The 13,309-nt window shown below is 40.8% G+C and overlaps 1 protein-coding gene across 2 annotated transcripts in view; it reads left to right on the forward strand.

Moving 5' to 3' along the window:
- Positions 1–2,042: 2,042 nt before the first annotated feature.
- The window catches only part of TMC5 (transmembrane channel like 5), a 50,851-nt gene continuing 39,584 nt past the window's right edge, over positions 2,043–13,309 (forward strand). The window contains exon 1 of one of the 2 annotated variants that reach the window (XM_036917084.2): positions 2,043–2,152. The gene's annotated coding sequence lies outside the window, so the exon portion shown is untranslated. The remainder of the gene's footprint in view (positions 2,153–13,309) is intronic. The other variant, XM_036917081.2, reaches the window with a different exon arrangement.

Here is a 13,309-nt window from a genome sequence, read left to right on the forward strand (position 1 = left end):
GATTGCTTTGGCTATTTGGGGTCTTTTGTGGTTCCATATGAATTTTTTATCTATTTGCTCTAGTTCCTTAAAGAATGCCATTGGTATTTTGTTAGGGACTGCATTGAATCTGTAGATTACTTTAGGCAGGATGGCCATTTTGATTCCTATCCATGATCACAGAATGTGTTTCTATTTATTGGTATCTTCTTTAATTTCTCTCATGAGTGTTGTGTAGTTTTCATGGTATAGGTCTTTCACTTCCTTGGTTAGGTTTATTCCTAGGTATTTTATTCTTTTGATGCAATTTTGAATGGAATTGTTTTCCTGATTTCTCTTTCTGCTAGTTCATCGTTAGTGTATAGGAATGCAACAGATTTCTGTGTATTAATTTTGTATCCTGCAACTTTTCTGAATTCAGGTATTAGTTCTAGTAGTTTTGGAGTGGATTCTTTAGGGTTTTTTGTGTACAATATCTGCAAACAGTGGCAGTTTAACTTCTTCCTTACCAACCTGGATGCCTTTTATTTCTTTGTGCTGTCTGATTGCCATGGCTAGGACCTCCAGAACTATGTTGAATAAAAGTGGGGAGAGTGCGCATCCTTTTCTTGTTCCCAATCTTAGAGGAAAAGCTTTCAGCTCCTCACTGTTAAGTATGATGTTGGCTGTGGGTTTGTCATATATGGCCTTTATTATGTTGAGGTACTTGCCCTCTATACCCATTTTGTTGAGAGTTTTTTCATGAATGGGTGTTGAATTTTGTCAAATGCTTTTTCAGCATCTATGGAGATGATCATGTGGTTTTTGTTCTTCTTTTTGTTAATGTGGTAGATGATGTTGATGGATTTTTGAATATTGTACCATCCTTGCATCCCTGGAATAAATCCTACTTGATCATGATGGATGAATTTTTTATGTATTTTTGAATTCAATTTGCTAATATTTTGTGGAGTATTTTTGCATCTCTGTCCATCAGGGATATTGGTCTGTAATTTTCTTTTTTTGTGGTATCTTTGCCTGGTTTTGATATTACAGTGATGTTGGCCTCATAGGATGAGTTTGGAAGTATTCCCTCCTCTTCTATTTTTTGGAAAAGTTTAAGGAGGATGGGTATTAGGTCTTCACTAACCATTTGATAAAATTCAGCAGTGAAGCCATCTGATCCAGGGGTTTTGTTCTTAGGTAGTTTTTTGATTACCAATTCAATTTCATTGCTGGTAATTGGTCTGTTCAGAAGTTGTCCATTTCTTCTAGGTTATCCAGTTTGTTGGCATATAATTTTTCATAGTATTCTCTAATTCTTTTATTATTTTAAATGATACCCACCCAGATTCAAATGCCATAGAAAATGAAATTAATTTGTTCTGGCATCTGTAAGAATATGGAAATCTTATCCAGTCCTGGATCATCTATTTTTTTCTTTTTCTTTCTGTTTGAATGGAGTCTCCTTCCCCAGAAAACAGTGTTGAGGATTACCATTCCAGCAGCTGGAGTTTCTCTTTGGGAACTTGAGTCTTAAGTGTCTGGAAATAATCTGAGTAGTAAAATGATCCAAACTTTCTTGAAGTTTAGCCCATTTGGCTCTCACCAACACTCTGAGGAGGTAGAGGATATTGTCCCCATTTTGTAGATATGGAAGTGGAATGGGTGGGGGTGGAAATTAAGGTTCAGAAAGGTACTAGAGTCAGGATTTGATTCAAGTCAGCCTGTTGTAAAAGGTGGGCTGGTTCCACACTGCCTGTCCTTTACCACAGGAAGGGACATGGCATCCTAATTATGGAGTTAAGCCTGTAAAGTCTGAATATTGCCTGAAGGGATGAATCTGCAGAACAAAGTGGCCAGGGCCTGAGGATGTCTAGCGGAGCATCTTGTTCCAGAAGAAAGCTTTGTTGACTAAACCAAAAGGAAGTCTCTCCACTTCATCTCACTCTCTGGGGTAAAAATGAAAAATCAACCCTTACTTCCTTATGGTATCCAAGAAATAAAATAAACTATAAAAAGGACTTTGATCTTTTTATTGCACCGATGCCGAAAGGACATTGATGAGAGGGAGGGGCTAGGATTCAGTAAGAAAGAAATACACAATTCGGGCTCCAAGTTTAGAGCTTCTTTCAATCCGTGGTGCAACTGTGATGTTTGGCGTCAAGGACTGATCTGTGTTTTAACTGGGTAAGTCTAAGTTATTTGCTGGCCGGCGAGGGGAGAAATGATAAACACTGTGGCATAAAAGTGTCACAAGCTGGCAAACATCCCCTCTCCAGGAGCCGGGTGGCCTGGCCCTGTCGTGTGTCTGGAGAGCAAGGAGGGCTGGGCTTAAGGCTGAAAAGGATGGGCCTCATGGGTTAGCAAAACAAAGAGGACCCAGCATCTGTGGAGTGGAGAGGAAGGGCCTGCATGTTCCTATGGGAGGGGGAGAAGGTAAGAGAGGTGCTTTGAAGGAGGCGTGGGGTCACAGAAATGATGGGGAAGACTTAGGATCGTGTCATGGGAGGAGGCAGAAACTGGGGCTGTCCTGCAGCTTATGACACATGTATCTGATATGCCAGGTACAGAATAAATGCACAATAAATATTTATTCAAGGAAAGAATGACTATGGGGAAATGGGAGGCAAGGGACTGTGTTACCTCAGCAAACTCTAGAGCTGTCTGGGCTTTCCTGGGTCCTACCTATGAGACTGTGGGTGAGTTATTATACCGTTACAGCCTTAGTTTGCTTGTCTGGTAAAATGGGTAGTAGCTAAGCACTCCCACCTCCACGCGTGGCTATCAGGACTAGTGAGAAAATACGATGTTCTGGGAGCACTCAATAAATGTTACCTCTAACTCCTCTCCCTTCCTGTCGTTTTCTTCTTCCTCTGAAAACAATGTTGTTGATGAGCAAAGTTCAGAGAGGGACAGGTTTCAATTTCATTCTGCCTCTGTTCAGCTGTGTGACCTGGGCAATTACTTAATCTCTCTGGGCAGCTATGTAATCCATCTATAGTTGGGGATGTTACGATCTCTCCATAAGGCTCTTTGAGGATTTAATTGCTAATGGCATGTGAAGGGCATAGCACCGTGCCTGGAGTACGTGCTCAAGAAATGGTGCTGTCTTTATGCTTATTAATGTGTTGTTTGATTCCTTCAGCATGGAGAGGGGAAGAGGAGCTCAGTGGAGATGGATGTCAAGAAAGTGGGGTTTACAATCATGTTTTGCCAGGAAGGGTCCTCTCCCCAAGGAGGCAAGTTCAAGTTCAAGGTACAAAACATATTGCTGTAAGTTCAGTGAATCACTTGATAGATTACAGTTGCCAAGAGTTCCCAGAATGGGGTGCCAGGAAGTTGGACTCAATTACTGCTCAGGTTATTTCCAGCCACTTATGGTTCAATGTTCCCAGAGATAAACCCTGGCTGTTGGAATGCTAATCATTAGGTAGGGTCATTTCTAAAAGGACACTCCTTATTCATGGTGAAAGAAATAAGAGACCAAGTAAGATTTATATATTTTTACAGATGCCAGAACAAATAAATTCCATTTGCTATGGCATTTGAATCTGGGTGGGTATCACTTAAAAGAATAAAATAAAATCCAATCTATAATTCACAAGAAGACTTGGAGGCCCCTAGTTTCTGTCCTCAACCTTTTGTGTATTAGCACCTCTAATAAATGCAAAATTGTGGCTTTCCCAAGGAGAAGTGGAATTTTCTCCTGTGGCAGAGACTTGACTCGTAAACTGTGTAATCATAGGAAAGGTCCTCACATGAGAAGAGGTAAGTGGTGATGGCCAGGAAGACGGTGTTATTTGCCCCCAGAAGTGTCATTCCTGGGGTGACACACAGGAACACCTGGATTGCAGAGTCCTGCCTTGTGAATTGCTATAAAATGAAGCCAAACTGGAACAAAAGCACTCATCAGTAATCCTGATCCTGTCTCTATTGAAAATGTTGATATTTTGATCATCATGTATTTTTGCATCCTTTACTGTTTTAAAAAATACTGCATTAAAATATTTACTTGATTTATGGAGGATTTTTGGTACCCCCATAAATGCCTGTCCCAGACAAGTACCTCCTTCACCCTCCTCCTGGCCTTGCTGTGAATAGCCCTGCATCTAGAAACTTCTGACACCATCATGCCTACTCAGCATGGGCAAAAGGATGGCTGAATTCAAGATGTAAATGTTGAACAAAGGAGTTGAAAAAGAGAATTTGCTTCCCTGAGAGTAAGATGTGTTTATCATACTGTATTCTACCCCTTACTGATTATTTCCTGGCCAGATTGCTTAACCTCTCTGTGCCTCAGTATCTATCCTTCTCAGTAAAATAAGGATCACAATAGCATCTATTGCTAATGCTATGGTAAGGATTTAATGAACTAATACCTGTCAGGGTCTCATAACAGTGTCTGGCACATACATATGAGTCATTTTGTTATCACTGGTTTCTGCGCCTGTTTTCCTGTTGGCAAATCCAGAACAATAATACTTAGGTTGCGTTATATAATATGTAAGTACGCACAATAAGGACTATTCTATTGTAGGCATCTGAATTAGTCTAAGAACTAAGCTTCCAGTCCCAGAGGAGGATCCAGAAGGGGGCTCTTTTTTCTTCATAAAGAGGGAGGCTTGACACAGACCCAGAATCACAGAATGTGGATAAAGCTCAGCTTGCTTTTACTATCCCCTCCCGCCTTTCTGAGACCCAGTGGTAGAGAAAGTGGCAGCTCCCTAGCCACAGGGCGCATTGAGGTTTATCATGTTTCACCGCTCCTGGCAGGATTCTGAGCATGTTGACAATGGGGAGAGGGAAGGGGATGGGTCTCCAGGAAGTGGGGTTCCTGTTCCTTCCTTAGGGAGCAGAGCTGCCCACTCCTCCTAGCAGGTCTCCGTGGGTGGGAGAGCTGTGAGGAACTTCATGATTTCCCAGAGAGAGCTCCTCCTTCCTCTGGGGTGGGCTGGGCCAGTCCAGCCAGGCAAGAAGGTGCAGACCTGCCAAGGCACAAGCCACAAGCCACACCCAAATCCACTCATTTCCTTCCACCTCTCCGCCTGCTCCTTGCAGCCCCCATCAGCTGGCTGACCTGCGGTTTCTCAATCCTTGGGACATAGGAAAATATCTTGGGAAACCCAATAAGAAGGCAAATCGCCAGGTCTCACCCCAGATCCGCTGAATCAGAACTTTTGGGAATGAGACCTGAGCTAGGGTGGTTCTCCCAGGGCTGACAGGTTCCCAGGAGATGGAACTTCCAGTGCTAAGACATAGAAAGTTCTGGGTAAGCTGGGACAGGTTGGTCACCGCTGATCTATGGGGCCCTCTTCAGCAAGCCCCCAAGTGACTCCCCCGGGCATTTCTACTTACTGCTCCCTGCACTCATCAGCAAAGCGTCAGTTGCTGGGTTTCCTTTGGTGCCCAAACTTCTACTGAACTCTGGTAGCCCCATAGCCACTTACAGCAATATGCATTAAAATTAAACAAAATTAAAAATTCAGTTTTTCAGTTGCACAAGCCCCATTTTAAGTGTTCAGTAGATACAGGTGGCTAGTGGCTGCTATGTTGGACTGTGAGGTATAGAATGACTCAGATCTGTCATTATAGAAAGTTCTGTTGCCCTAGGTGGTCTCCTCTAGATTAGGGTTTCTCAACTTTGGTACTATTGAATTTGGGACCAGATAATTCTCTGTTGTGGGGAGGCTTGTCCTGTACAATGTAGGGTATTTAGCAGCCCCTTGGCCTCTAACTAATAGATGCCAATATCGCCAGCCCTTGCCCCAAATGGTGACAACCCAGAATGTCTCTAGATATCGTGAAATATGCTATGAGGAGAAAATTGCATTGGTTGAGACACACGGCTTCCATCACTTTCTTTCTAGACTAGAATAAAAGCCAACCACCATCCTTCTCTTCAAACAGAGCATTGGCACCTGAATGCAAACGTGGTCATGCGCTTCAGTTACATCAGCCGGCTTTATATCTCGGGGCCTATGGGCTTTCCCTGCTTTGGGGGCAGTCATACACAAGAGAGAAAGTCTTGTCACAAAATGTGATTTGCATGGGGAGGGTTTAGGGTTATAGTCAGGGTGAGACTCCTGGTAAGGGTCTGGGCTGGAGATTTCCCACCAAGAAAGAATTATAGTAAAGGTGGGGGGGTGTCTTAAACAGCGTAATGAGATGTGAAGGGCTCCCAAACATCCATGTAAATAAGAGAATCACACCATTTTAGCTTTTCTTGAATTTTCCTTGTGGAGATTAAGTGGTGGCATTTGCCAACCCTATCCTCCCAAGATTCCCAGTTCTTACTTTAAAAATATATTAGAACCCTCTTCATTTGGTGTTATTGGGAGCATTTGCTACCTCCGTGGTAAATGCAGTGTTCTAGATCATTCTTTGGATGCATTTTTGGCATGTCCAGGTGATGCCCTTTGTGAGATAAAAGTTTTTGCTCAATGTGCAGGCTCTTTCTCAAATGTTTAACAAGTTGTAAATTTCACATTCTTTTTGCAGTCATGAAACATCATTATTTTTCTTCAGAAATTAAATAAATGTCTCAAAAATTTAGTAAATTCTTTTGTGGGGGAAAACATAAATAGAGAAGAGGAAGACATACTCATTTTGGTCTATTCATATTTTCACCCTCCTATTCATAGCTTGGATAGACAAACACAGACCTTATTTTCTGAAGGGTCCAGATGTATGGCAATGCATGTACCTGGGTCAAAGCCAGAAACAATCTCTGAAAAGCCCCGTGGGGTGTGCACTAACAAGCATTCAGTTGCCGGAAGGTTTTGTTAAATGGGTGAATGACAGTTTTGTTCACACATGCTTTTAAGAGACTGTTTAAGCTGTCATTATTTCCTTGTTCTGAACGTTACACACTGTTGATAAGGCATTCTGAAGCATTTGTTTGCAGTGGCATGGTGATGACAGTCAAAGTAATCATAAGCTATCGGGGCAAGCCCGTAGAGAACAATGAAACACTCCCAAACAAACAATATCTACGTCTCTGCTGAAATGTGGCTGTGTTTGCTGAAATGTGGCTGTGTTTGGGTGTTGGGTGGCCTGGTGTCTGGGCAACCACTTGCGGTCTGGTGGTGGCCTTCATTCTTTGGGATAGAATTGTCTTTCCAAGATCAGGTGCCTGAGAAAGGTATAGAAGCTTGTAAAGAACTGTGATGATGAAAGTTTGGTTGAAATGGGATGCCTGGGAATGAGCCATTTCTTCTTTTTAGACTCTTTTTTCTTCCCTTTCAGTAATTCTTAGAATTACAGACTGGTGTGTGTAGGGGGTGGGAGGGAGAAGCAGGTATGCAATATTATATTTTTATGAGACCATTGTTTTCTAAAATTTAGTTATTTGCATTCCACTTTCATAAATTTTGCCCTTCCTCTTACCATGTATACTAATATCTATCTGTTCTTTTTACCTAAAAGAATTATCTTATAAGTAAACTTATGTCACTTTTATAAATGGAAAACTTCTACCACTTGCTTGTAAACATAGGCGACTGTATATTTATACACATACTACATTCAGGGAAAACCAAACCATGTTACTAAATTCTAGCTAACTTATGCTGAGCAAAAGAAGCCAGTCTCAAAGGGCTACATTCCGTGTGATTTCATTTCTATGACATTTTGGAAAAGGCAAACTATAGGGATGGAGAATAGATCAGTGGTGGGGAAATGGTGGGAGGAGAAGTTGATAGCAAGAGGGGCATACAAGGGCATTTGGTGTAATGAAACTGGTCTACATCCTAGTTGCCGAAATTCACAGGACTATACACCAAAAATATTTTAATTGTAAGTTAATTTAAAAAATAAAATAGTTAAATTCTAATCATAAACTGTGGCCTCATGAAGGTTCTGAATTTGGAGCTTTGCTCCATCTTTGTTGAAAAGGAAACTGTCAAATTCAGAGAGGTGTCAAAGACTCATTAGCACCAACAGAGACTTTACCTAGTTGTTAATTTAATATATTGAATGGGAATTAAAAAGGAAGGAACAACCTTGGGGAGAATCCTTGTTATTTTCCATGAGGGAAATGACCCTTTCAGAGCCCGAGCCCCTGAACTGATACACAACCCTCAATTTATAAATGGGATGCATTTGTGTCCAAAATGGACCCAGGTGCAAGATGTGCTGGTTTGAGAGAACCCTTCCCCCAGCTTTCCTCTCTCCCCCAGAGTAATCCAGCTGATCCCACTGTGGGTTTGTTTCCAGTCCTACTGGCTGAAGGTGCCACCACCCCGATGGATTCCAGGTGATGGATGCAATGAGTGAGAACTCTGTGGGACAACATTGATTCACGCATTCATTCATTCAACAAATATTAATTGAGTGCCTCCTGTGGGCCAGTCATGGTACTAAATGCTGGGGATATAGTGAGCAAAATCGAAAAACCCCTGCCTTTCAGTCTAATAGAGGACAAATATTGAATGATATGTGTACAAAGTTAATATATAATTATAAACTGTTACGGTTGTAATTATGAAAAGGTCAGGATGCTATGATGGAGACTCAAGGGGAACTACTTGGGTGTGGAGGAATAAAGGAGACCTTTCTGTGAAAGCAGCATTTAAGCTGATACCCCTTAAGGATGAGGAGTTAGCCAAGCCAACAAGAAGAGGAAACATTGTGGGAAGAGGGAACAGCATGTGCAAAGTCCATGGCCCAGGAAAATGGGGGCCAGTGTGTTAATGCAGGGCTGGGTAAACTATGTCCCCCATCCCAGTTCAGATGCAGCCCTCAAACTAAGAATGGTTTTGCATTTTTAAATTGTTGAAAAAAATCAAAAGAAGAAGAATGGCTCATGAAATATGAAAATTATATGACGTTCAAATTTTGGTGTCCATAAATTGGAAGACACACTTACTCCATTACATATGGCCTAGGGCTGTTTTCCTGCTATAATGGCAGAGTTCAGGAGTTGCTTCAGAGTCTGTATGGCCTGCAAGGCTTAAAATATTTTCTATCTGATCCTTTAGGAAAAAGTGTGTCCATCCCTAATTTACAGAATGATGAACAAGGGGAAAGGAAGGCAGGGATCAGCTCATGGAATACTTCTCAAAGTATATTAAGGAATTTAGAAAAGCCATTGAACAGGTTGGGGTGGAGGTAGGGGAATTATTGAGTCTTTTTTTTTTTTAAGCTGTGCTCTAGCGTCTAGTTTTTCTGGAGCCCCGGGGAAATGCATTCCTCTGTATAAGCAAGGGAATGTCCTTTACACCCCCAGGTTTTGTTTCCTGGCACCATGATAGAGGAGGTAGGTTGGAAGCTTGCATTTGTCGGCTGTCTTGGTCAGGTGCAGGTGTGGTTGGAAAGATGTCCAGGGCTATTGTTTTTTCAAGTTTATTTTATGGCTGTAATGAATGTTAAGTTAAACATTTCAACAATGATTTTACTGTGCTTGTTCTGAGGCTTTCAGTAAATGGCACAGTTCAAAAAAACCAATATGCTTGGCAGCTAATTTTGATTTATTTTAAAGCTTTCATAGCTTATTTGGGGATTGGGGAAAAAAGCATTCTCACAGTCACTTATTCTAGCCTTTTCTCTTCCATTTCCCCTCAGACAGAGTGCTTTAGTGTTTTACTTTTTTTTTTAACTGGTTTTCACTTTGATATGATTGTGATTTGAAAAAATTCTTGCCTCCTTTTTTGGGGGGGAAAATTGGGATAAAATACATGTAACATTAAATATGTCATCTTAACCATTTTTAAGTGCCTGCTATTGTTAAATACATTTACAGTGTTGTGCAACCAATCTCCAGAACTTCATCTTGCAAAACTGAAATTCTATGCTTGTTAAACAAAAACTAACAACTCCGTTTCCCTCTCCTCCCAGCCCCTGGTATCTGCTTTTCTGCTTTGTATTTGTATGAGTTTGATTATTTTAGATAACTCATATATCTAGAGTCATAGAGTATTTGTCTTTTTGTGACTGGCTTATTTCACTTAGCATATTGTCCTCAAGATTCACTGATATTGTAGCATGTGTCAGAATCTCCTTCCTTTTTTAAGGCTGAGTAATATTCTACTGGAGGGATAGCTCACATTTGGTTCATCCATTCATCCACTGATGGATTCTTGGGTTGCTTCTACCTTTGGCTCTTATGAATAATACTGCTATGAATATGGGTGCATATATATCTCTTTCAGACCCTGTTTTCAATCCTTTTGGACATGTACCCAGAAGTGGAATTGCTGAATCATATGGTAATTATATTTTTAATTTTTAAGGAACTGCCGTACTGTTTTTCATAGCAGCTGCACTACTTTACATTCCTACCAAGAGTGTGCAAGGCCTGCAATTTCTCCAGATCCCTTCCAACACTTGTTATTTTGTTCTTTTTTATGATGGTGACCCTCCTGATGGATACAATGTGATATTCCATTGTGGTTTTGATTTATTTCTCCTATGATTGACTCTGTTGAACATATTCTCAGATGCTTGTTGGTCATTTGTATACCTTCTTGGGAGAAATGTCTTTTCAAGTCCTTTGCCCATTAAAAAATTTATTTTACTTTGCTGTTTTTGTTGTTGAGTTGTAGTATTTCTTTATATATTTTAAGTATTTACCCCTTATCAGATATATGATTTTCATATATTTTCTCCCATTCCACAGGTGCCTTTTCACTCTTTTAGTTATGTTCTTTGATGCATAGAAGTGTTTCATTTTGATGTAGTCCTGTTTACCTATTTTTACTTTTGTTACCTGTGCTTTTGGTGTCATTATCTGAGAAATCATTGCTAAATCCAATGTTATGAGGCTTTCTCCCTATGTTTTCTAAGAGTTTTATAGTTTTAGATCTTTTGGGACTTTAGTCTATTTTGAGTTAATTTTTGTATGTGGTATAAGGTAAAGGTCCAACTTCATCCTTTTGCATATGGGTATATCTAGTTTCCCCAGCAACATTTGTTGAAAAGGCTGTCCTTACCCCCATTGAATGGTTTTAGCACCCTTGTTGAATACCATTTGACCCTATATATGAGGGTTTATTTCTGACTCTCTATCCTATCCCATTGGTCTATATGTCTGTCCTTATGCCAATTCTTGCCTCACTTTGCTCAGCTCACTGTTTTCCTTTCTACAAAGAAGGCTTCCTTTTGCCTTGACCACAGTGGTGGTGTTTTTATGTTCTATCTTTAATAGGGGAAAAAACTCTGCCCGTATTTCCCTCCCTGCTTGAGCAATCTTCACTGATTGTTGAAAATATGTAAGTAATTAAGTAGATTAAAACGTGAAGAAGTCAGTCGACATGGAAGGTGGTCAAATATAACAGTTAAGAGATGTATGTTCAACTCCCTGTCCCCGCTGACTATCTATGAGAACTCAGAGAAGTTACTGAGTCCACCTCAGCCTCAGTTTCCTCATTTGTAAAATAGGAGTTTTAAGAGATCCCCAGAAACAAGGGATTAAGGGAGAGTATGCATGTACATTATTCCCTTGCTGCCTGGCTCAGAGTAGGTAGTAGAAGTTAGTATGTCTTAGAAGCACACGTTGTCTTACTTTTCCCATTTCACTCCTTACCTTAAATTTCACTTTCACTGAAAATGTCCATTCCTTTCTCTTTAGTGAAAAAGTCTCCCCTCTGCTTTGCTTCCTTTTTCTTTTTTTCTTTAATTTTTCTTTACATCATTGACTTGGAGAGTTGGAAAAGCCCTTGTAGATCTTCCCCTGTTGATGTCCGTTTAACTCAGTCATTCTTGAATGTAGGGGTGAGGTGGTGAGAGTGGTGATTTTTGCCCCCGGAGAACACTTGGCAATGCCTGGGACATTTCTCGTTGTCACAAATTGGGGGAGATGCCCCTGGCACCTAGTGGGTGGAGGCCTTGGATGCTGCAGAACATCCTACAGGGCACAGGACAGCCCCCCCACAATGAAGACTTCTACAGCCTCAACTGCCAATAGTGCTGAGAATGAGAAAACCTGGTTTAACTGAGGCTAAACCTGTCATTTTTGTAGTCCATTTTTTTTTAAGTTATTAAAACAAGAAGGCATTTGAGCCAGCATTTCCCTCTTGCATATGTGCCTGGCTATTCATAATTCTAGCCTGGGTCTGGGACAGGAGATGGGAAAAGATGAGAAAGAAGAGACATACATAGCTGGTCACCTTCTGCTAGTACATGTAGATCCAAAGCATTCTTTTTTGTAACTCCATGCTGTTCCATAATGCAGATATGCTGTCACTCATCTGGCTCATCCCCTGTGGCTGGAATTTGGGGTTTCCAGTTTATTTGTCATTGCATGCAAAGCTTGGCCTGACTACCCTTAATGACTCCCTATGTTTTGTGAGATCACTTTGCCAGCTGCAGAACAGAGCTTTGAGCGGCTTGCCTTGATTTGGCTGGCTTAAGTCTAGGAAAGCTAAGAGGAAGCAGAGGTCTAGATAATAGCCTGAATGTGACTTCATCAAGATTGTAGGATGTTATTTATCTTCTGTACGTTCCTGGCCCAGCTGAATGATAATTACAAGGTTGATATGATCACCCATTCAAACCAAGAACCTTGCAAGATCAAGTAGGGAATCTACAGTTAACAGATTTAGAAGGCATGTAATTTCTTGGAAGTGTGATTAAACATTTGTAAAATGCAATATACTAGTCAGAATTCTCTCATTTGCAAATGACAGAAACCCAACTCAAAATAACTTAAGTCAAAAGGAAATGTCATGACTGAAGTATCCAGTGGTCAGCTGCCTTCAGGCATGACTGGATTTAGGTACTTAGTTCGATGTCATCAGCATTTGATTCTGCTTTCTATTTCTCTCTTGGTTCTGTTCTCTTCCCTTTTGGCCTCACTCTCAGGCAGGGTCTACTGGTGACTACTGGCAGCTTCATGTTTATAACTAACTAAAGCCAGCTGAAAGAGAGAGCTTCTCTTTTCCCAACATTTCTGACAAAGCTACCAGAATTGAATCTCATTGGCTCTGACTAGGTTAGGTACCCTGACTCAATCACTGTGGCCACAAAGAAAATAATTCTGATTGGGTCATATGCCCACACCTGGCCTGCATGGTCTGAGAGAGGGGAAGAGGTAGGTGTCACTCAAGCAAAAATGTTACCACAAATAGAAAAATGATGCTGGGCAGGGACAAAATAATGAAAAATCCACTTCTGCTGTGCTGAGAAATATGAGTTGGCAAATGAAACTTCTAAGACTACAGGTGATGGCAGAAGGTTAATTCTTTAGCTCTGATTACTCAACAGAAAGTCTAAATCTTTTTGTTTGCATAGAGATAAACTTATAAATATTAGCTGAGCTTTAAAAATAGTCTATTTCCTTCTTTTAAAGATATCACCACTCATCTAATTATGCTGGTTTGAAAGTGGGGAGCTGTTTTTGCCTTTTCTTACC

This window comes from Manis pentadactyla, chromosome 10, assembly GCF_030020395.1.
Source record: "Manis pentadactyla isolate mManPen7 chromosome 10, mManPen7.hap1, whole genome shotgun sequence".
NCBI classification, from domain to species: Eukaryota; Metazoa; Chordata; class Mammalia; order Pholidota; family Manidae; genus Manis; species Manis pentadactyla.